General features: G+C 46.5%; 1 long non-coding RNA gene across 8 annotated transcripts in view; it reads left to right on the top strand.

Annotated features, from left to right (window-relative positions):
- Positions 1 to 23,900, top strand: part of LOC103295699 (uncharacterized) — a 362,653-nt gene that overhangs the window by 226,171 nt on the left and 112,582 nt on the right. For 6 of the 8 annotated variants that reach the window (XR_008558215.1, XR_008558214.1, XR_008558209.1 and 3 more), the window contains 4 exons: positions 8,412 to 8,551; positions 14,862 to 15,084; positions 15,705 to 15,972; positions 22,950 to 23,060. This is a non-coding gene — a long non-coding RNA (uncharacterized LOC103295699). Of the gene's footprint in view, positions 1 to 5,682; positions 6,117 to 8,411; positions 8,552 to 14,861; positions 15,085 to 15,704; positions 15,973 to 22,949; positions 23,061 to 23,900 lie in introns of those variants that run through there. The other 2 variants (XR_008558216.1, XR_008558213.1) reach the window with 2 other exon arrangements.

Genomic DNA, 23,900 nt, shown 5'->3' with positions numbered 1-23,900 from the left:
GGATCTCTCATCTTGCCTAAAGTGATGTTGAGTTCTAGGTGGGACTTAATAATGGTATTAGTGATTTGTAGGAATTGAACCAACAGAATATCATTACACACAGATGTGGTTGAAAATAGGCTGTAGGCAGGCAAAGGACCTGAATAGACTCTTTTCCAAAGAGGACATACAAATGGCCAATAGTCATATGACAAGATGCTCAATGTCACTAATCATCACAGGAATGCAAATTAAAACCACAATGAGATATCACCTCACACCTGTCAGAATGGCTATCATCAATAAGTCAACAAACAAGTGTTGGTGAGGATGTGGAGCAAAGGGAACCTTAGTATACTGTTGGTGGGAATGTATATTGGTGCAGCCACTATGGAAAACAGTATGGAGTTTCATAAAAAAATTTAAACATGGATCTGCCTTATGACCTAGCATTTCCACTTCTGGGATATATCTGAATAAGCCCAAAACACTGATTCAGAAGAATATATGCACCACTATATTCATTGCAGCATTATTTACAATAGCCAAGATTTGGAAGCAGCCCAAGTGCTCATCAGTAGATGAGTGGATGCAAAAATTCATGTACATTTACACAATGGAATACTACTTGGCCATTAAAAAGAAAAAACTGCCTGGCCAACATGGCTCAGTGGTTGAGCATCGATTTATGAACTAGGAGATCATGGTTCCATTCCTGGTCAGGGCACATGCTCAGGTTGTGGGCTTGATCCCCAGTGTGGGGCATGTAGGAGGCAGCCGATCAATGATTCTCTTCCATCATTGATGTTTCTGTCTCTCCCTCTCTCTTCCTCTCTGAAACCAATAAAAATATATTTTGAAAAGGAAGATACAATCCTAAATTGTACCCACTTAATAGAGATTTAAAATATATGACTCAAAAATGAACAGAACCAAAAGAATTAGACAAATCCACAATTATATTTGGAGACTTCAACTTTCCTCTTCTTATAATTGACAGAAAAATAGACAGAAAGCAATTAAAGCTGTAGAAGAATGGAACAGCAGCATTCAAATTGACCTAGCTGACATTTATAGAACACTCTACCCATAACAGCAGGATTCAGATTCTTCTCAAGAGCTCATGGAGCATTCACCAAGGTAGACCACATGCTGAACCATGAAACAATGCTCAACACATTTAAAAGGGCTGAGGAATAATGCAGAACATATGATATGCAAATAGAAGAGCTAACTTAAAAGTCAAAACAAAATGATAATTCCTGAATATTTGAAAATTAAACAACACTTTTCTACATAATCTATGGATCCAAAAATATAATAGTACAAAGGCAACTAAAAAACATTTTGAACTGAAACCTAGAGGTGTGTACTGTGTCCAAGCCAAGCGCTGTATAAGAGAAGGCGTGCCCTCTCCATTTTTTCACTCCCTGCTAACTGGAATGCCCATGTGATTGTGGGAGCTGAAACAGCCATATTGGCCACAGTTGAAAACTATGTAAAGGACGAAAGAGCAACAAGGTAGAATCTGGATCTCTGGTTGTGGAGGTACCATGCCAGCTTTGGAAAGAGAAATAACATGTGACTTTGTTGGAACCATTGCTAATTTGGGTCTGTGTCACATCAGCCAAGCCTTTAATCTATCTAGTGCAGTAATAAAGCAGGTAATAGCATTGTCATCTTGGGACAAGGATTGTTTCTAGAGATGAGGCTGTGAGGGTAGAGCTTTGCCAGTGAGCGAAGCGCTGTCTAGAGCAGTGGTTCTCAACCTTACTAATGATGCCGTGACCCTTTAATACAGTTCCTCATGTTGTGGTGACCCCCAACCATAAAATTATTTTCGTTGCTACTTCATAACGGTAATCTTGCTACTGTTAATGAATCATAATGTAAATATCTGTGTTTTCCGATGGTCTGAGGCTACCAGCAGTGTACTAAGGCGACCTTGCTAGCGGTTCTCAACCTGTGTGTCGCGGACCCACAGGTTGAGAACCGCTGCTGTAGAGCCTCAGACCATCGGAAAACAGATATTTACATTATGATTCATTAACAGTAGCAAAATTACAGTTATGAAGTAGCAACGAAAATGATTTTATGGTTGGGGTCACCACAACATTAGGAACTGTATTAAAGGGTCGCGGCATTAGAAAGGTTGAGAACCACTGGTCTAGAGAGTCATAACTTCTCTGTCTCCCCAGTTTCAAGTCTCAGCAGATGCATTCCTGTGGCTTGGGGCTCACCCCCTGGCTTTTGCCTAGAGTTTTGGCAGACATAGCTCATAGTGGAGCAAAGGAAGACAAAGAGCATGCAGAGATTTTTCCCGGAAGGTTTCAGTTTGAAAGCAATTGGTCTTTTTTTTTCTTTTTTGAGAAAGTTTGAAATGCTCTCTCAACCAATCAGTCCAGAATTGAATAGCATTGTGGGTGTGTGTTACTCAAACTATTCCACATCATTAAATGCCTCTTTGGAAACTTGGAGCTTTACATGATCCCTCTGGTGGAAAGTAGGAAAATGGCAAGATAATTCATAAGGAAATTGCAGGAGATGCCTCTCTCCTCAGCTTTCCCTTTGGGGCCCTGGGTGAAAAGAAGGTCATTTTTTAAATAAGTTACATTAAGTCAGAGTCAAATTCTTGAGTTGTAAAATGGCAGGGCACGAATTCTCTTCTCCAGTCATGCATCCTTCCCACCCCAACGAATGGCTGCAGCCCTCAGCTCTTTAGCAAGGTCTGTTTATGTAGCTCCCTCCATGAACAAAACTACCTGTAGGTTCCATCTATGTTTGCTTTCTAACTTAATGAACTTTTAAAATATCTTAATAGCTGGTACCAAAATGTGTCTCTAAAGGGATCCTTCTGATTTGGAAAGATTACATGCTGAGTCATCCTGAGTGGCAGGAGAGCCCTGAGGGTCTTTGCAGGAGCTCCAGCAAAAGAAAACATTGGAAGTTGGCAGCTGTGGTCCAGGCTGAGAATATAAGATGCACTAAGAGATGTCTCTCTCTCTCTATCAATGAGGAAGAAGAGAGATAGGCAAATATAATGGAGTGAGGGGAGGAGGGAGGGGGCAGGGAGATGGTCTATGACTGAGGAGTACTGGAGGTAACGCCAGAGCCCCTTAGGCAGGTTCTGCAGGTTGTTACTGCTCAGGTGGCTGGCTGAGGGGGTGGGCAGGGCTGCAGTAACACCAGGGTCTGCCCTCCAATGCCTGCTCCCAAGCAGGGGGTGGCCTGACAGTGACTGGGGTAACCATCCCATGGGGATTCCCTCACAGAAAGGCACAAAGGACAGTTTCACAAGGGAGAGACACCTAATGTTCAACTTGAAATGGTTAGTGTGTAACCCTTTCCTCTCTCGTAGGGATATCTTCAAGTAAGTGTATTATCCTTACCAGTTCTTGTGCGAGATGCTGCACGTGTGTGTATGCATGTGTAGAAATTGAGGAAGGGCTGGGTTTCTTGTCTGGTTTGTAGCAATGTAGAAAAAAAAATGGAATTTGCAGAATCAGTCACCCACCCCTGAAATCTGCAGAAATCTTACAGGCTTTGCTTTTCCGTGGAGTTAATGATCTGAGCTCACTTTACTTGGATTTATAGGGCAGGGAGGCAGCAAGTAACATCAGGATTATAGTTCATCGTTTTGGTGCCTCCAGCAATGTCATTGGTAAGTTTATTTTATTGGCTCTCTGTCTTTTGCTCAAGTGAACTGCTGTTGTATCATGGGTGGTTTACACTGCCCATGGAGGTTTTAAGGAAGTATCTAAAACACCAATTATATGAGCAAATGGAGATCCTGATCTCTGGGATACGAAGGAGAATAAATAGTTCATGTGTGTGCCATGCCTCTGGAATGTATTTTTATACACTCTGTAGTTGGATGAGGTGGCCGAGTACAGTGAATGGTATGGGAGGGTAAACAGTTAGAAGCCCTGGGTTCAAGACCCAGCTCTCATGCTAAGTTGCTGTGTGAATTTGGGTTCTCTCTAGCCCTCTCTGATATATAATTGTCCTGTGACATAGGAGTGGTCTTTAGCATCTGTATTAGGACTAAATTAATTGTGCCCAACTGGTGTGGTTCAATGGTTGAGCATCGACCTATGAACCAGGAGGTCATGGTTCGATTCCTGGTCAGGACACATGCCCGGGTTGCGGTCTCGATCTCCAGTGTAGGGCGTGCAGGATGCAGGGGATCAATGTGACTCTCTCATCAATGTTCCTGTCTCTCTATCCCCCTCCCTTCCTCTCTCTCTACAATCAATAAAATATATATTTAAAGTAAATAGTTTTAAAAAAGACTAAATTGGTTGTATGAAACAGTGACTTAACAAGGCTAGAAATGTTTTTCTTCCTCCTGTGGAGGTCTCACAGTGAGCTATAGGTATCACTCCTCTAAGAAATCCTAAAACCCAGAATCATTTTGTCTTCAAGGAGGTGCGAAAGAAGTCAAAGACTGAGATGTTGGGACCCTCCTGGCCTCAGGAAGGATTAGCACTAACTAATACGGAGTGAGGAATGTGTCATTTGTATCAAATACTAATCTGAAGTATGAATGAAAATGATTGTATTACTTCTTTTTCTTCCCTCATGGTTCTTTAATAATCTCATGACCACTAGTAAATGCACTCAGCAGTGAGATGGGATGGGTAAACTCTGGGGCATGAGACAGGATGTAATGACTCGGCACTGAAGTTAATATGACCACCGATCCCCAGGGACTTGGGCAGATGTCAAAGCTGAGTTGCCCTTGAGCCAATAGGTCACCGTGGGCTTTGAGACCATGAGCAAAATGCTCAATTTTTGACTCCAGTTTCTTCACTGCAAAGGTGATATACTTGTGCTTGCCTAATGAACCCCACCAATTTGTTGTAAAGACCAAAGGATGTAATAGAGATATACATATTTCAGAAGAATGCAGGGTATTAGGAAAATACCTGTCAATTTTTCAAATGTCTCTCTTTGACATTTGCATGGATTAAGATAATCAGCCCACACCCAATTTAAATGCTGGGGTTATTTAACTCTGGGATTGTTTGAGGCAGAGGTATAGGCATTTGGGGATCTCCACCTTATCTTGGAGAACCTGGGCCTGGCATAGCACCAGGTTTCTGGCTGAGGCCCCCAGACTGGGAGCCTGGTTACCCCAGGACTGTGTGGGTGCGGGTATGCCCATTGGGAGCATTCCTAGGAGGAATGTTTGGGAAAGCTTGCCACAGCTGTCCACTATCTCTCATTAACATTTTATGCCCAGCATGCCATCCACAAATGGATATCCCAGGGTGGAGTCAGAGGAATGAGAGGAATGAGGAGGAGCATACAGATAAGCACACATCTCCTGCACTCACTATTTATGCATGGTGTGCCCACCATGTCCTGGTAAGTGTTCTCTCACACAGTTCAACAGCAGAGCAAGAATTTACAGCCAGCTGCATATATTCCATTGTACCTTACTCTACCTGAGGAAAGACATTTGGGATTTGTAGGTTAGCTACAGCTGGGTAGGACAACATCAGTGCTAGACTTCCTGCCATTCACTGGGTACCTGGCTCTTCCGGGCCCAGCCCTGCACTGAGCACTGGGATGTGAACAAGGCCAGGCTCCCGGCTACGGGAGTTTCAGAGCCGGTTGCAATTGCTTTCCGAGTCCGTTCTGTGCAACTGTCCCCTACAAACAGGGTAAGGCTCAGTCACAGGGTGAGTCACCGTGGACTTCCCCACCGCGAAGCCTTTACTATGCAGGTCCCTCCGCTTGCAGTGACCTCCCTCCAGTGCACACATGCTCACCCCGGTGCCAAGACACCTTTGCAGGTTCCCATTCTGACCTTCGGACCCTTCCTCTGGGCAACTCTGACCCTCCTCCGTCTGCCTGGGATTGGATTGAGCTGCACTTGTTTCTGTCTGCCCAGCGGGACTGGGAGCCCTATGAGGGCAGAGTCTGAGGCTCTTTCGTTTCTGCGTCTCCTCAGATGCCCGCCATGGAGTGGATGCCACCCGAATGCGCCTTTGTGCCACGAGCAAGGTTGGCCCTCAGTGCATAGTGCACTGAGGGTCCCCCTCCTCCGGAGGCCTGGATTCTAGAGGGATCTCAGTGAGCAGCTGTCCAGATGTAGCCAAGGAGCCCTGGGCAGAGCATCAGGACCTCAGGTTTCTATCCCTTCCTAGACCTGGGCCACTTCCTGAAGCACTTCCCCTTCTGGGCCTCAGTCTCCACCTCTGTAATGGGGCTTGTCCCTATAATTCAGAACAGATAAGAACCTGTTGTTATTTGCTCTGCTGCTTTCAGATCAAACCTCCCCTGTGTCTGTCTCAGTCTCTTTCCTTCCCCACTGTCCTTCCTCTTAGATGCGTAATAAACCAAGAGTTTACAGTAAAAGCACAGGAAGAGCTGAATGATGTGTTCTCTTCAGGAAAGTACCTGATCCACCAGGGAGCCGGCGGTGGCGCAGGAGCCTGTGCCTCCTGAGCTGTGACTCTGAGGACCTTCTGTGTGGGCCCAGCAACCCAGCCTTTGGTGTGGCTTTGATCCGCGTGCTACTCAGCGGTCCTGACTCAGAGCTGTGGGAAGGGCCAAACAGTGGTGCTGGGGACAGTCAGAAGGTCCACTGGGGAGATGGCATGGAACATGAGGCTCCAGGATCACACCCCAAGGATGCCCAGACATCAGGCAAGACCGACCTCTTTTCCACCAACGCTCTGCTAAAGAGGAGAACAGACAGGCAGGCCTGTGTGCGCCCCAAGAAGCCAGGAGATGCTCAGAAGAAATCTCCGGAGAGACAACACATAGTCAGCTCCCAAATCTTCAGAGGTGTCTGCCCTCTTCTAAAGTACTGGGAATCCCCAGGTGGTTTATTCATGTCTTGCTTTTCTTAGTAGAAATAAAGGTGATGGAGGAACCTGAAGGCACAGTCTCAAGGCTTTCATTCAAGTCACTCATCTGTGCATTCACTTACTTAGCAAAGATTTGAGGACCTATAATATATAAGGCACTATGAGGGACATGAAGGATACCATGATTCAGATAGATAGATAGGTGATAGATAGATGATAGATAGATAGATAGATAGATAGATAGATAGATAGATAGATAATGATAGGTAGGTAGATGATAGATAAGTGACAGATGACAGATAGATGATAGATAGATATGTAGATATGGATCTAAAGATATAGACATAGACACAGACACAACAGACATAGACACAGGTATAGCTACTGGACCTTTGCAAAGCTCAGACTCTGGTAATGGATATAGTCATTGTACAAATAGTGGCACACATAATTGTGGTAACTGCCCAGAGGGAAAAGACTGGTGAACCACAAATCTGTAAAATGGGGAAATCCTGATTTATTCTGGGAGTCAGGAAGGCTTCTTGCATAGAGTCATTTGATAGCTAAGTCCAATGAAAGGAGACCACCCTTCCCAACCCCCTACCACAAACACTTGTGTAACTAACTGTAATGTGGGTCTGACTGCTTGAGTTTCAGTCTGCCTCTCTATGAAGTAAGAGTTTTATAAAGTCATTGAGGACCCAGGCTTCTTCCTTCTACCCTCTGGTCTCCAGCTTCGGGTCAAAGAACAGAAGGACCAACCACCAAAGGGGGCATTTTCTTTCAAAGGGATTACCCAGAGCTCCACCCATTGGATTCTGCCTGCCTCTCGTTGGCCAGAGCTGGGTCTTACTCTAGAATCTACTCCTAGTTGCAGTGATGTCTGGGGGCAGGGAGGAGGACTTTAAACTGGGCGCTTTGTCTCTTTGAACCAAAGCAGAGGTGATTGGGTGGTGCACTAGCTGTACCTGCTCCAGGTAGCATCGGGGTTTACTTCCTTTGGTAATCTGTATCTTTTCCCCATGTTTGGCAACACTGACTCAATTTTCTCTCTGGAAACGAACCTGCTCCTACAATGGAGGATCCTGATATCCTGCCTTCCTGAACCCAAAGAATGGACCTTCAGAACTTTGAATCCCGAAAAGGAGAGGCAGAGATGGGAAAAGAGTTGGAGTGAATTCCTTCTAAGACATGGACAGGATCACTGGTTATGTCCTCCCTCCTGAACGCCGGAGCTGCCCAGTTTCCGTTCTCTCAGACTTGGTTTTCTAGTCTCTCAGGCTCAGGGAGTCCAAGCCTCTGCGCCCTCTTCCTGGATTCCTCCTGTCAGAAGCCACCCCCATTCCCCACCCCAACCCCCAGCACCCACTCTTCACTTGAAGCTCAATCTGGCACTCAGGATGGTGAGCTTTTCTGCTTTAGGTCATTGCTTATATGCCTATGCCTCTTCTACTCCCCCCCTTCCCCCTTCCCCCACCCCGACACAAACACACTGGACTGCAAACTTTTTGAGGGCAGGGACTGGTCTAATACATTTTAGGGCCTCTAGCACCTAGCATGGCGATTAGCATGTCGGGTTCCTCAGTACATGTTAATTGTTGCTTTTTATAGATCCAGCAAGCTGCAAGAATGATTACAGAACAGACAAACCAGAAGGCAAGAGTCTTGGCCGTGGAGATTCCTGACCATGTCTCCAGAACTTTTCTCCGAATCCTACTAGCTGGACAGACTTAGTGACTCCTTATTCTTCAGTAAGTCCTGACTCATGGAGCCACCCTCCCCTCTACCACTTATCCTCCTCCTCCTCCTCCTCCTCCTCCTCCCCCTCCTCCTCCTCCTTCCCCTCTCCCTCCTCTGCCTCCTCCTCCACCTTCAATGTTATCATTATCTTTTTCATCATCATTAGTAACTCATATTGAGCATTTCCTATATGCCAGGCGTATTCTCAGATAAGCCTCTTGCCCAAGATTACAGATAATTCATGGCAGGGTTAGAACTCAAATTCAAGTCAGTTTGGCACCAAACCGGTGTCTTCGCTCCCTCCCTCCCTCCCTCCCTCCCTCCCTCCCTCCCTCCCTCCCTCCCTCTTCACTCTTTCCTTTAGCCAGGGAGGCTCTGGGGAGCATGGGGAACCTCTGTAGCCAGGCCTCACCTTAAAATCCTTCCCTGAACTTGCCCACTGTGGTGCCCATAGAACCCTTTGCCACAGTGGGCAAGTTCAGGCTCCTCCCTCGGTCTGTACAGAGCCCTTCTTCACCCTGACCTGTCTACATTCCCCTTCACATGCCCGAGTTCTCACCCAGCCACCTGTGTGGTGTACCGAGCATGCGCTGTACTATCCTAGCCGGATGCCTTTGCTATATGTACACCCTCCCACCTCAACCACCCTCCCTCCCATGCATCTATGGAAGTCATATCCTTCATTCAAGACCTATCTACGCCAGGTGATAGAAGCACATGAAATCCTCCTGGATTCACCCCACCCCCCTTTCAAAGCTTAGCTCTCTCATCTTTGATCCCCCATATTTTCTTGGTGTACAAGGAAGCCCTGTGCTGGGGGTATAAGGGGACGAAGGCTCTGTTGAAACCCCTATTCAGCCCCTTACTAGCTTTATGAATTTTGGCAAGTTACATAGCCTTTTTGAGTCTTTTAGTATCTGTAAAAAGGAAATAATAGTACATACTTTGGGAATATGAGACAATTCTTATAAAATGCCTTATGCCCCCACCCTCACTACCATTTTTGTTACATCTGCCGCCCATCCTCTCTGGGGCAAAGATGCTAGGCAGCCTGCAGGCCTGACTCTCTATTACTTATCTTCTAGGGCAGTGGTCGGCAAACTCATTAGTCAACAGAGCCAAATATCAACAGTACAATGATTGAAATTTCTTTTGAGAGCCGAAAACCGACTTCTGCGCATGGGCCACGAAGTTTCAATTGCACTGTACATGTGCACCTGCACGTGGTATTTTGTGGAAGAGCCCCACTCAAGGGGCCAAAGAGCCGCATGTGGCTCGCGAGCCGCGTTTTGCCAACCACTGTTCTAGGGAATAAACCATATTGAGAGATGACACCCTGGGCTGTTATCACTTCTGTCTTATCTGCAGGGTATTCATTGCCCTCCTGGTAGTTTTCCTGACCTCCGGTGGCTGGTGAGCAGCACCTTAGACACACAGATCTGCCCCTTCAAGGATGGAAATTCTCTTAGCGGACTTGGTACTGCTTTATATTGGTAGGTCAGGTAAAGGGCCATGCAGACCATGGTGGAAGGAGGAGGAGGATATATGCCCATGAAAAGGAAGGCAACCTGGTTCTAGTTAGGGCACTGCCTCTTACTCGTGGTGTGATTCCATCTAGATTCTGCCTCTCTCTGGCCTCTGTTGCTATCCATACAATGGGAGGTGGGACTCAATCCATATGCAAGGTCCACTTGGATCAATAATTAGGGTGTGTGAGCCTTGTTTCAGGGCGGTCAGCTTGGTTGGCTTCAGATGCCCTAAGGTGATGAGGGATGGGTGGTTATTGGTGGTGGGTCATCCTGAACTAGAGAGTCTGAGGTGTATGTGTGTGTGTGTGGATAGGGTGGGGGACCAGGACCAATCCAGGGGACTGCTAAGGGGATGTGTGACATAATACCTAGGTACCGTCACTGGGCATTCAGTACCACTAGGAATTCATGAAGATACTTTGTAGATAACCCTAAAGACAAGCAACTGATATTCATTGAGTACCTACTTTATACCTATATGATACTGATAGGAGCTTTGCATTTAGGTTCATATTTTTATAGTTGGATAGTTGGATTACTCAAATACTTCATCTCAGGGCACAGCATCATCATTGTTCCAAACAGCCTCTCTTGTTTTAATTATGCATAGTATTTTCTTACCTGCACACTAGGTCCCTTCTCCCACCTTCCCCGTCATAAAGATATATGTATATTTTTTAAAAATGAGTAGTGTTTGTGGTGAATGTGTTTGCTTTTAATTGATATACATGATGCTATCATATATGCCTCATTCAGTTTCTTTTTCCTTCACTCCATTTTCTATTTAAGACTCTAGCCACCTGAGTGGACGTAGTTCTAGTTGACATTTGCAACTGCTACATACTCTCTTAATGTGGAACTGTAACCAGACCATCAATGGGTCCACACTGCTTAAGCCAATTGAGCAGAGACAGGATTGAATCATATATAAGCATTTATTCCAACACTGCCGGCAGCATGGGAGAGCAGCAGGTCACCCACGAAAATCTACTCTGCCTCTCCCCATAAACCAGCTGCTTATATTGGGTAGAAGGACAAAGATTACATGGGGAAGTAGGCAAAAGGGCATGCCAATGGGCAGTTTACAGGTAACAGCAGGCTGGAGATGTGCAAAGGCCTGTGGGTATGCAAAGGCTGGCGGTCTTCAAAGGGCTGGCACCTCTGGTTTCTGCAACAAGGTTGTTAATCTTTTCATGATAATGGTAGATCCCTGATGGGGAGGATGGGCTGCATTTCCAGGTGAGCTCCCAGGTCCGATATACAACTCCCAGCCAGGTTAGAATGTGCCTTCTTTAATCAGGGTTAACAGAGCATGATTAATATTTCTTACAATTATACCTGGTCCCCAATATTCTATTTCTGCCCCCTATTGGAACCAGGACACTGCACTCCTCCCTCCTCCTAGGAATGGCAAGTGTATCGCCTCCAATTCCCAGAGCAGGGATGCAGGTCTTGTCTGCTGGGGTACTCGTTGCTTTTCCCCAGTGCTTTTCAAAGGCGACACTGGCTGCCAGTGGAAGTAGTTTTAGGTGCTGCATAGTGTGCCTGTTGCTAACATGGAATGACATTCTAGGTTGCATCATGAAGATCCTATCAGTTTAGTGCTAGTAAGTTATTGCTTATCCTCCTTGCTTGCCAAACTTCCCTTTTGTAATAGAGTAAGAGCAGGATTTATGCTAATAGATTTGTGGGCAGCCCATCAGCTGAAATTCAACTATGTTGGAAATGAAATAAAACTGTAATTTAATAAAATATGTGTATTTAAATGGTTCCTTCTATTTTTAATAAGCAACCCTGGTTTTATACTCGAAGAGGAGATGTGACAGTGCATATTTAATATAAAATGTTACTGATTATAAAGCATTGTTGTTACATATTCTAGTAAGACGGAAATATACTTTACTAATCAAGCGATCATACATCATTGACTGTAAGAAGCTTGCTGCTTTCAAAGATGCTACAATGTGAGCCAATGTGCATCTACTGTGGTTTCCTTTAACAAATAAATAGGCTGTTTGAGTAAAGAAGGGAGTTGATTCAATGACAAAATAGTAAATGAGTGACAATTTGGGTGTTTAAGTGAATTTAGCAGAAAGGAGCCGCTGGTGTGGGAGTGGCCGGAGTTTGGGAAACAATGAAGGTCTCCCGTGGGTGGTCCCTACAACAGCTTTGTAAGGGAGGTTGCTTAGCAGGGAGAGGAGGCCTTCCCACAGCCACAATGTGAAGAAGAAAGTTATACTCAGGCAGGTAGGTCAAAAGTCCCCACTTCCAGGTACCCAAAGTCCATAAAACTCATGCTCTGACTCAGCATGGCCTGTCTCCTGCCCCTTCTGTCTGAGCGGCCTTGAGGAGCACCCAGTTCTTGTCCTGTTTCATTCGGTCTTGAGCCTCTGAAAGCACCCACCTGCTGGTCCTGCCTGAGTAGGCATGAGAAAGGTATTCCGGTACCTTTCTCACAGTGGCGACACCATCAACGGAAAAATCAAATAATGATGAGTGGACATTTCTGACATCGTGGCATCCAGTAAGGGATGTAAATCAAGGGCAAAGAATATCCTCTATTAGTAGTTGTCGTAGTAACAGTAATTGCTTTGTTAGCTGTCGGCTCTTTCACTTTTATCTCCCTTTGACTCTTCTCACAATCATATGGGTAGATATCATCCCCATTTTACAGCTGGAAAACTGATAATGTTAATTTGTCTCAAATCACAAAACTAATAATGGGTAGAGCTGTAAGTAGATCCATGAAGGCACTGCCTTTTTCTTTTTTTTAAATTAAACGTTTATGTTGAGAAAATTGTAGATTCATTACTATAAGAACTACTATAGGGAGATGCAAGAGATCTGGTGTGTCCTCCCATTGGTAACATCTTGCAGAACTATGTGCCAAATCACATCGAGGATGCTAATATCCATACACCAAGATGCAGGCCATTTCTGTGGATCTATAACTGGTGTTGTCCTTCTTTAGGCACCCCCATCTCCCTCTCCTGCACCCCACCCATCCTCTGACTCCTGGCAAACACTGATCTGCTCTCAATTTCTATAATTTTGTCATTTTAAAATGTTACATACATGGAATCATATAGTGTTCAACATTTTGATACCGCTCCCCCCCCCCCAGCTTAATTCTCTGGAGACTCATGCAAGTTGTTCAGTATATCAATAGTAGTTCCATTTTATTGCTGAGTCGTATTCCATGGTATGGAGGTGTCACAGTTTGTTTAATTAATCGGCTATTGAGGAACATCTGGGTTGTCCCACTTTGGAGCTCTTATAAATAAAGCTTCTATGAACAATCATGTAAAGGCTTCTGTGTGACCATGAGTACTCATTTCTCCAGGATAAATGCCCCCAAGTGTCATTGCTGGGTTGTGGTAGTTGCATGTTTATTTTTATAAGAACCTGCCAGACTGTTTTCCAGAGTGGCTGTACTATTTTGTACCTCCCTCCACCAGGAATGTATGAGTGACACAGTTCCTCCCCATCTTCACCAACATTTGGTTTTTAGCCATTTTGATAGGTGTGTGATTATATCTCATTGTGTTGTTAATTGCTTTTCCCTACTGGCTAATGCTATTGAACATCTTTTCATGTGTTTGTTGCCCTCTTTGGTGAAGTACTGCTTCATTTTCATTTTCCCCACTGTCCCTTTTTTAAGTTGAAATTTGCATTGCGATAGTTGTAGATTCATATGCAACTGTAAGCCATAATACAGAGATCAATAATAAAAGGATGAATAGCCCAGTTAAAAAGTGGGTAAAGGATTTGAATTGACATTTATTTCTCCAAAGAAAGCATACAAATGGCCAGTGAGCATATGAAAAAATATTCACCCTCAATAGCTATCAGGGAATGTATATTAAAACCACAACGAGATACTACTTCATACCCACTAGAATGGTTATAATTTAAAAAGAGAAGTAATAGTAAGTGTTGGTGAGAGTATGGAAAAATCAGAACCCTCATATAGTGCTGGTAGAGATGTAAATTATGCACCTGCTTTGAAAAACAATCTAGCAGTTTGTGAAAAACATAAACATAGAATTCGTTCATAGTCAAGAGAATTAAAAACATATCCATGCAAACACTTGAACATGAATATTCACAGAAACATTACCCGTAATAGCCAAAAAGTGGAAACAGCCCCAAATCCAACAACTGATGAATAGATAAACAAAACATGGTCTATCCATACAATGGAATATTGTTCATCAATTAAAAGAAATGAAACATTGATACATACTAGAATAAATGCTCAGTGAAAGAAGCCAGTCACAAAAGAAGCCAGTCATACACCTAGTGTATGATTTCATTATGTAAAATCTCCAAAGCAGGCAAATCTATAGAGAGAATATAGATTAGTGGTTACCTAGGGCTTGGGTGTGGGGAACTTGGAAATGGTAGGTAAAATGATGTGGGGTTTCTTTTGGGGGATAATTAATATGTTCCAACATTGTGGTGATGTGTATACAACTCTGTGAATATACTAACAGCCACTGAACTGTACACTTTACATGAGTGAATTGGGTGGTATGTGAACCATATTTCAATAAGCCTGTTTTGTAAAAAACAACAGAGATTCTTATACCCTTTACCCAGTTTCCCCCCTCAGATATTTTGAAAAACTATAGGAGGTTAGGATATTGAGACCAGGATTTTAAGATTGACCTAATGCAGTGATGTTTAGACTTTTCCAACTTTATTCATTCTCATTTTGCTGTGTGTGTGTATGTATGTATGTATGTATGTATGTATGTATTAAGCTCTGTATGTTTTATCTCATGGGCAGGTTTGTTTATCCACCATCATGGTCAAGATGGAATGGACTGCTGCCTCGTGAAGCTCCGTTCATCCAGAGATCTTCCGCTCCTCCTCATTGTCCATAACCCAACGCAAGGCAGTCACCCTTCCTGCCTCCAAAGCTTCCCAAGAGGGAGAGCATCCTGCTCCTTGCTGTCGAGGGCAGAAGTCATAGAGGGACACGAATTCCCACCCCCACGGGAGGCGCGAAGGTCAGGATTGCCGGCACCATTCATCTAGATTCTAGAATCACCCACACTTCAGAAAGAGTAGGAAATTATCTTACCAAAAGGAGGACCATGAATTCTGGAAGGGGGATACGCCCCCGTGTCTCTGCTCCCCGCTTTCTCCTCCCACCAAGTTCCGAAGCCATCTCTCTAACTCCCAGGCCCGGTGGGTGACTTGTCAGCGCTTTCGGAGAGCTGGTACTTATTGGGTTGCCACCAGCACAGGCTCTCAGGGAGAGGCCTGGCAATGATTCATCTGTACTCATCCCTGTGTATTCACCAGCCTGCTTCTGCGAAAGGGGACAGCCCCACTGGCTCTTCCACAGCATCATCACTTTGGTTTCTCTCAAAATGTTTGCTCAGAAAAAGCCCAGAGTTTGGCCTCAGTTTATTCTGGGCTTCCAGGGGAATTTCCCATCCTCCTCGGATGCTATGGGTGAAGTTGCTAGAATATTCGCTCCTTACCTGGTGGGGCAGGAGGTAAATCTGGCTTCAGCACAGATTTATTTATTTATTTTGGATCAAAGACAAGCTCACTAGGATCACATCATTTGGGACAAGAGAAATGGGAAGGAGTCATGTCATCATTATTCCCTGTCTTTCAGCTGTCATCCTACTGCCCCCAAATCACTGGTCTTGTCATAGCTGACCACATGGCAGTCCCAACTCTACCCTCCACCCGGATCTTGGAACCCAGCCATGATTTGGCCATCTCAAACTTCTACTTTGTCCAAATCCACCCCATACAACCCCAACTGTGGCCTCTCAACCCTGGCTTGTCATCCAATGCCACCTCTGCAAAACCTCAAATTCCACTGCTCAAAGCCCAGTTGAACTTTGCATTGGGACTGATGCACGTTAACATCTCCAAAAGTGAGTACTACTATTAATGATAATTATGGTATCTTGATTAGGTGAGCAACTTTGTGAGACAAATAGAAGCTCAGAGATGTGAAAAGACGTGTCCAAGACCACACAGTATAATGGCAGTAAAAGTTTTGAATAGCAAATTTAAATTTCTCCATGTTAGCCATGCTTTCCCTGCAGCCTTTTTCCTCCTCCAAGATTATTATTCCAGAGGATAGGTACCTGACTTCCTAAATAAGACAATAGCCTTGCAAACTGGGCCCTATAAAGAAGAAAAGGATGACCAGCAAGCTAGATACCCAAGGAAGAGGAAAGCATGGCTAAAATGGAGGTAATGTTGTAGCCTGAGTCTGAAGGCAGTCTTCTGGAAGTTTTCTTTGAAAGAGAAGAAAGAACTTCCGGCCTTCAACTGATTGGATGAGGCCCACCCAGGTTATGGAGGACAATCTGCTTTACTCAAAGTGTACTGATTTAAATGTTAATCTCATCTAAAAAATACCTTCACAGCCACACCCACACATGCTTGATCAAATATCTGGGTACCATGGCCTAGTCAAACTGACACAGAAATTGAGCTGTTTCACCAGCCTAGGTTTCTATATAAAGGAGACGACTGGGAGGGAGGAAGGAGAAGGGATTAAACCATCCTGTGAAGGCAGTTGACCAAGAAAAGAGAAGTGCTTCAGATAAGTGAAAGGAACATCCAGAACAGAGGGAGTTTCCAGGCAGAGCCACCTCACAGGATGTCCTAGTAATGTCACAGCAGCCATCTGAAATAAGCATGGCAGTAGCTCCTCAGAGGCTGAGGGAGGCTTAGAGGTTTAGCCCTCCCAAGCTGCCCTCAGGTCCGGGGTGCTATGGACAGCTGGGCACTGGGATGGAGTACTGGCTAGGAGGTCCACCATAGTAGGACCAAGGTGGTTCTGTAGAGAAGGCTGCAGAGATAAGAAACCATTTGGGCTGAGGCTGAATGTATCTACAACAGCCCTCAGAAAGGTCTAGAGGTGGTGGGACTGAGCTAGCCAGAGAGCACCTGGACTTTGCCCAAGCAGAGAGAGAGAGAGAGAGAGAGAGAGAGAGAGAGAGAGAGAGAGAGAGAGAGAAACTCAGCAGACCTCCAGTCTCACCTGTTGCAGACTTCACTTGGTCAGTCTGCAATCAGGTAGACCAGGTATTATTTCTGTCACCAACATCCAACTGGCTTGGTGCCTCAGGCCCCCAGTGTTTTGTTTCCATCATAAGGTTGCATAGACCACACCCAGGCATCTTGGGTTGGAGTTGGGGATGGCAAGCAGGAAACCATCCTTTCAGAGACTGGGGTTTTTTTTTCTCCTAGAGCCGTGGTCGGCAAACTGCAGCTCGCGAGCCACATGCGGCTCTTGGGCCCCTTGAATATGGCTCTTTTACAAAATACCACGGCCTGGGCGAGTCTATTTTGAAGAAGTGACATTAGAAGAAGTTTAAGTTTAAAAAATTTGGCTCTCAAAAGAAATTTCAATCATTGTACTGTTGATATTTGGCTCTGTTGATTAATGAGTTAGCTGACCACTGTCCTAGAGCAACTGAGCCATTCCTAAAGATCTATTTGAATTATGGGCTCAAATTAAATATAAATTACATAGCCTTTACAGTTCACATCTTATCTACTAACTGGCGTAGAGAACTGGATTCTTTAGAGGAAGCAATCCATTGCAGAGCTGATGTGTGATTGCATTTGTTCTGGTAATAAAGCGTGACTCCAGGAGGGAAAACTAGGTCTTCATTTCCTCAGAGTTTTATACTGACCCCCAGGTAGTCCATGTGATTAACAGATGTGCTTCAGGATCCTCCACCACCTCTGGCTAACTCCTGCCAGCCCCGATCCTACCCTCTGACCATGGCCTTCCAACATGCACTCTGAGGTCAACTGAGGCTGACTAAGGGAAGGGCACTTCCATCATTCTTTGTATAGCACATTGCTATACTTTTATTTTGAGAAATGTAAAAAATGCAGAAAGGTATAAAGAATGATATCACATGTAACACCACTATCCTAATTAACATGTCCTATTTGTTTCTAGTCTTTTAAACATGGGTCAGATGTTACAGATGGACTTATTGTCCCCTTTGCCTGTTTTCTTCCTATCTTCCCCAGAAGCAGGCAGGTTCACGAGTTTGAGGTGGATTCTTTTAGCCCATTAAAAAAATACTTTTATACACACACATGCACATATCCATGAAAGATACAAATCATTTTGCATGTGTTTTAAAATCTAATCACACATACCCAACCATATGCCTAATTTGGTAACTGCATTTCCCCTTGCTCTTAATGAGACTACATGTTAATGATTCTAGTTATTCATCTGTTATAATTTATTTGCTCTCCTATTGATGGACATTTTCCCCCTAATTTTTACATTTATAGCCAGAATCCCAGGGGTCATCTGTACATGTTTCCCCGAGTCTCTGGCAATGGGAATGCTGGCTTTCTTGTTTTGTGTAAGGCAGTTATCACACTAGGGCATCTCTCCACCGAGACACTGAATTCCTTGAGGTCAGGGGCTGTGCTCGATTCATTTCGCTATCGCCAGTGCCTACACATCATATGGAGATAAATGAATAGACACATCAATGAATGAAATGCCTTCATCCCTCCCCCTGCTTTCCCAAACTAGCTTCCTCCCTCAGTCTAGCATGACGAGTCGAGGGAATTTCCTGCCACAGCTTACAGTGTGTGTTACCTGCATTTTCTTGTTTAACTGCCCCAACTTTCTGAGATATAACAGTTTACAAGTGATAAAATGAGGCTTAGAGAGGTGAAATGAATTGCTGTCATCACAGTCAGTAAGGAGTCAAGGTGAAATTTGAACCCAGGGCTGTGCAAATCCAGAGCCTGTGGCCACTCCACTGTCTTCCGCTACGTCTCAAATAGTGGGATTCGCTAATATGGAGCTGCCTGATCTTTTGCTTTCATTAACATGATCTCAGCTTCGACAGTTCTCTTCCCTTCAAAGAAATCTTTTTCCTCTCAGAGTCTGGGGAATTCACCGTCATTAATTATCCCACAGCTTTGACTAATTAACCGACATCTTTCTCGGGCCTTGCATCTACAGTAGAATCCTCAGCTGTTAGCAGGATGCTTGGTATGCGTGGGGCCAGCCCCGTGTTTCTAGAGATGGGAAAGCCAGACCAAGGAGCTGAAGAAACGTGCTCAAGGTGCTATAGTGAAGCTAAGGCCAGCACTGGGTCTCCTGTGACCAGGTCTGGTCCCTTCCATCTGGCGTTTGGATTATCTGATGGGGCTGGTTCTCTAACAGGGAGGGAAGTTGAGTGGTGTATGGCTTTGTCATCTCACTGACTTCAGGGGAAATGAAGAAAGGTGCTGGCAGGACTTGGGCTGGGAACAGACGTCCCAGAAACCAAGGGCTGTGCACCTGGTGAGTCCAGCGTGGGAAGCACCAGAGGGAAGCTCCAGGCGCTGCTGACTCTATTGACGAGGTGCAGGAGGCAGCTGCCTTGACGCAGAGAGCCTGTACTCATCAGGGTTGGCCGACTGCTGGCACAGACAACTCCAGGTGCTCAGAGGCAAAACTAAAATTAACTGCTTCACATCATGGTCCAGAGCTACCGGTGGGTTTGATCTCTGCTTTCTGGGGTGGTTCAGGGAGTCAGTTTCCTTCCATCTTTATCTATTCCCTCTCCAACATGCAGCCTGCAAAGTCAGTATCTAGGGTGGATAGGGAGCTGAGCTAAGTCAAGGTCAGTCAAGGGCAGATCGTGTACTCCTGGCTCCACAGCCAGTGGCTGGGATTTCTGTCACACTGTCCTTCCCGCCTCTCAGCCTATCAGAGCTTGCTTGCCCCTGTCTGAAATGGGAGTCACACAGCCTGCTCTGCCCATCCTCAAAGCGCTAGAGCAGCGGTCGCCAACTGGTGGTCCGTGAGGTCCGAAAGGTTGGCGACCGACCGCTGCTCTTGAATACAATTTGTATATGTTTGGAAACACATCCTGCAGACAGCCCACCTCAACCTGACCTTCCCCTTCAGGCTCTGAGTATAGATGACAGATCTGAGAAAGGTTCTTCAGGAATGGAAGGACAGCTGCAGGGTGACGGCACAGGACAGGGTGGCTGGGTCGCTGCCCCTGCGAGGCGAAGGCACAAGGAGCTCCTCTCTCCAGACGAGGCTGGCGACTCAGGCTGTGGTGCGCTCAGACATCGAGACTCAGTGCCTGTCTCCCCGGCCCCGCTTGCCAGCAGCCAGCAAGCTCACATCTGCAGGGTCAGTTGTTGATCTTGAACTTGGGCTGTAGCATTGCTGGAGCCTGCTAGGGGAGTAGGTTGGCTAGAGAATGGACTTTGGAATCCATTAACTCTGGATTTGAGTCTTGGTTCTGAGGCTTAGTGGGCTTGCTCTCCTCCTCCATAAAATGGGGAGAATGACTTATGTGGTTGTTTTGACAGCTACGTGAGCTCATTATGAAAACTGCTTAGCAGATTGAAAACTAGCAGCACGCAGGAAAGCTGCGGTTCTTTTCATGCCCTATCCAATGTGCGAGAGATGACTGCGGGGCACTTGCATAAGGGTTGAGTCAGAACTTCCCTTGTGGCTTCCCTCGTGGCCCCATTTCAATGAGCAGCCTTTTGCCTCAGTGTCCCCTTTCTGCCCATCCTAATCCTTTCCCTGAATCTTAGCCGGCTTAGCAGAGGCTCAGAGACTCCAGCTAGCCCTTCGAGGCCAGGTCCCCAGCCACCCCTGCCTCCCGAGGCCTCGGCTGGATTCCCAGGCTGAGCTATACCATCTGGAGCACCTTGGCAGTGAAGTCAGAAATCTAACCTTTTCGTGACCGTATTGATCATGGGCTGGTATCGATCTCATGGACTTGATCTTATGTAACATCCGGATTCCCACTAGAACAGCAGTGAGCTTCCTCTGCAGCTGATGAGGCCTAGAGCAGAGCCTGAGGCCAGGGCTTGGGAGGGGACCCCAGGAAGTGGGAGTGAGGGTATGGGCAGGGAAGGCAGGGAGGAAGGCGAGGCCAGTGTGGGCCGAGAGTCACATTCCCCCTGGGCTCCTGTGGGAAGCATGGGCAACGTGCTCTGGCATTGTCCTGCAGAAGGAGAGGAGCCGGCACGATTGCTCAGAGCCCCCACCCCTCATTGGTTGAGGTCCCCAGGGACCCCCCACCTCCCACTTTGAAAGGCCCCTGGGTTAGCTCTGAGTGGGCTTCCCAGGCTCAGAAGAAAGCCGGAGGCAGAGAAGTGGAGAGACTTGGAGGCATGTGCTGGCAGGAGAACATGTCCATGGACGTGGGGGTGATGACGGCTGAAGCCGCTTTACTTAGCGAGCTGCTTCCCACTCTAGAGTGTGCCTGGAACACTCTCAAGGTCTAGGTTCAAGTGTCACCCTCTACAGGGGGCTTTCCTGGTGTCTTATCTGAGGGAACCAACCTGGGGTTTCTCCATCCCGTGCTGTTTTTCTCTCCACGACCCTCCTCTGGCAGCCCGGCCCGTGGAGCTTGAGACCTCCAAGTCCATGAGTGGGTCTGGGTGTTGGGATCTGTCCAAGTCAGACCTGCACTAGACTTGGACTGGGGTCATCACAGACCAAGAGGGTCTAATTCCAGGTCACAGGTGCCGAAAAAGTGCCAGTGCTTTGGGTGATTGGCAGCTATTGGGGTGGAAGATGTCAGCATCGGGCCCAGCAGGCAAGGTAAGCGACTAGCCCAAGGTAACCAGCAGCAGGAAGTGGGGACCTCGGGAGACAGAGGTCCAGTGTCATTTCTGCAGACAGAGGTGGGCAATAGGAGGCTGTCTCGGGGAGCCAACCAGGCGCTCCTCCTGGGCCCGCGCTGGCAGGTCAGGGCCCTTCTCTGGGCCTGGTTCCCATTCCCTCACTGTGGCCACAGCGATGGTGTCACCACAGGGTGGGAGGGGAGGAGTGGCGAGTTTGGGGCCTGCCTCAAGGAATATGCATTTTTATCTGGCTGCAGCGCATTCGCAAACTGACCGCGAAGGGGTCGTGGGACCGGAAAGAGCGTCCTTTGTGCGTTTTGGTCCAAAGGGGCGGAGCGGGTGGGGGGACGAGGCAGCCTGCAGTTTAGTGCTCTTGTCCCTGGAATTCTGGAGACTGTGTGCAGAGCAGCAGGGCAGACCCTTCCGCGGAGCATGGGTTTTTGAGCCTCAGGGAGAACAGCCATGTCTCCATGAGGCCAGCTCAGCAGGACCACTTGCCTGGACAGTGAGTCACCTTCCCGCCTATGGTCAGGAGCTGGGGCTGCAGGCGTCCCCTTCTCAAGGACCTCGCCGCCCCATTTCGCTTCTCCACACTGTGATGGGCACTAGGCGAGGGGGCGCGCGAGGGAGGTGTCTGCCGTGCAGTCAGAGGAAACACTGGTGTGCGCCCCTTTGCCTCACACATCTTTCCTCCAGGAACCTGGTTGCAATAGTAAATAACCTTTCGGCTCCCATCATTTCGATAGTTGCTGAGAATGAAGTGTCAGTGGTGGCAGGGAAATCGGATTTATTCCTTATCCTTCTAGTCAGTGACTGCGTGGTGGGCTGGCTCCCTGCTGGCGTTTGCAAGGTGCTAATTATATTTACCGCCGTCTTCATGGTTCCCATATGATGGGGCTCTAAATAAAGCTTTTCATTTGAGTCCTAATGCACTAAAGAAAGTGCCTCCTCAAGAGTGAGCTTTGAAGTTACCCAACCTTCCCGTGCCTCAGTTTCTCCTCTGTGCAATGGCTGTATAGTCTTACGCCATAACATTTTCCTGAGGACCAAATGAGTTTCTACACGGGCAGCACTTATCACAGGCCCCGGCATGTACCTAGAGCTCTGATGAGCACTTCATGTTGTGATTTTCAGCATCATCACTCATTTAAAGACAGGGAATCCGAGGGAGGGAAGTCGGGGATTGCTTTCGAAGTGGGCGAGTCCAAATTGGGAGTCCCTGTGCAATTTCATGTTCTCAGTGCTCTTGTATCTTACCTTCCTGCAGAAAGATTTGCAGTTGCTTATGGATCAAACACAAATAAAATCGCACCAGTGGGATGAAAGCAGAGAGCGGTGGAAGGAACCAGAAGGAACAGAGCCGTGACGACTGGAGAAGGTAGGCAATGAGTTGTCTTTACTCTGCTTGCACCAGAAGCAGGGAGAGAGCGTACTATCCACTTCCTGATCCCAGCACCAGGTACACATTCATTTGCCACAGAAAGCTCCTCGGGCGCAGGGACAGGGACTGGACACAGTGGGAGTGCACATGGGGTTCCTTGAGGCATAGCTCACGCTGAGTACAGTTTACTGTGTGTGTCCAGCTCTACCAATGAAGAGCTGTTAAAGGTGTGACTTCTATGACTTCACTAGAAGATCTGGCACTGTGTTTTTTAAAGATATATATTTTTAAATTTTTAGAGAAGAAAGAGAGAGAAAGAGAAACATTGATGTGAGAGTAAAACATCAATCAGCTGCCTCCTGCATGCCCCCTACTGGGTATCGAGCCCACAACCTGGGCTTGTGCCCTGACTGGGAATCGAACCAGGGATCTTGTGGTGCATGGGACAACACCCAACCAACTGAGCCACACCAGCAGGGGCAAGATCTAGGACTTTGCTTTTTGGAGCTGAAATGGCAAAGCAGAAATCGGGGTGTGAACCACCAATGGCAGATGCGAGTGTTGGCTGCCTCTCCCAGTGATACACTCAAATCTTAGATTTCCTCTCCTCTCTCTGCCCCAAACCTGCCATGGAACGGCTACCTGCACGTAAAGCTCATGAATCCCTGTCTGAGCTTCTTCCTGAATTACCTGAGAGCATTCATCTTAGCTCCACCTTTGGCTCCTCCGGGCAAGTGTTTACTGATCTCTGCTTCGTGTGAAGTATGTTTCTAGGGACTAGGGGGGCACAGCACTCACTGAGCACCCCCTACATGCCAGACACCTTGTGCGACACTT

Source organism: Eptesicus fuscus, chromosome 15 (genome assembly GCF_027574615.1).
Source record: "Eptesicus fuscus isolate TK198812 chromosome 15, DD_ASM_mEF_20220401, whole genome shotgun sequence".
Lineage (NCBI taxonomy): Eukaryota > Metazoa > Chordata > Mammalia > Chiroptera > Vespertilionidae > Eptesicus > Eptesicus fuscus.
Note: the sequence above shows the minus strand (reverse complement) of the source record. Positions and strands in the feature narration are given on the sequence as shown.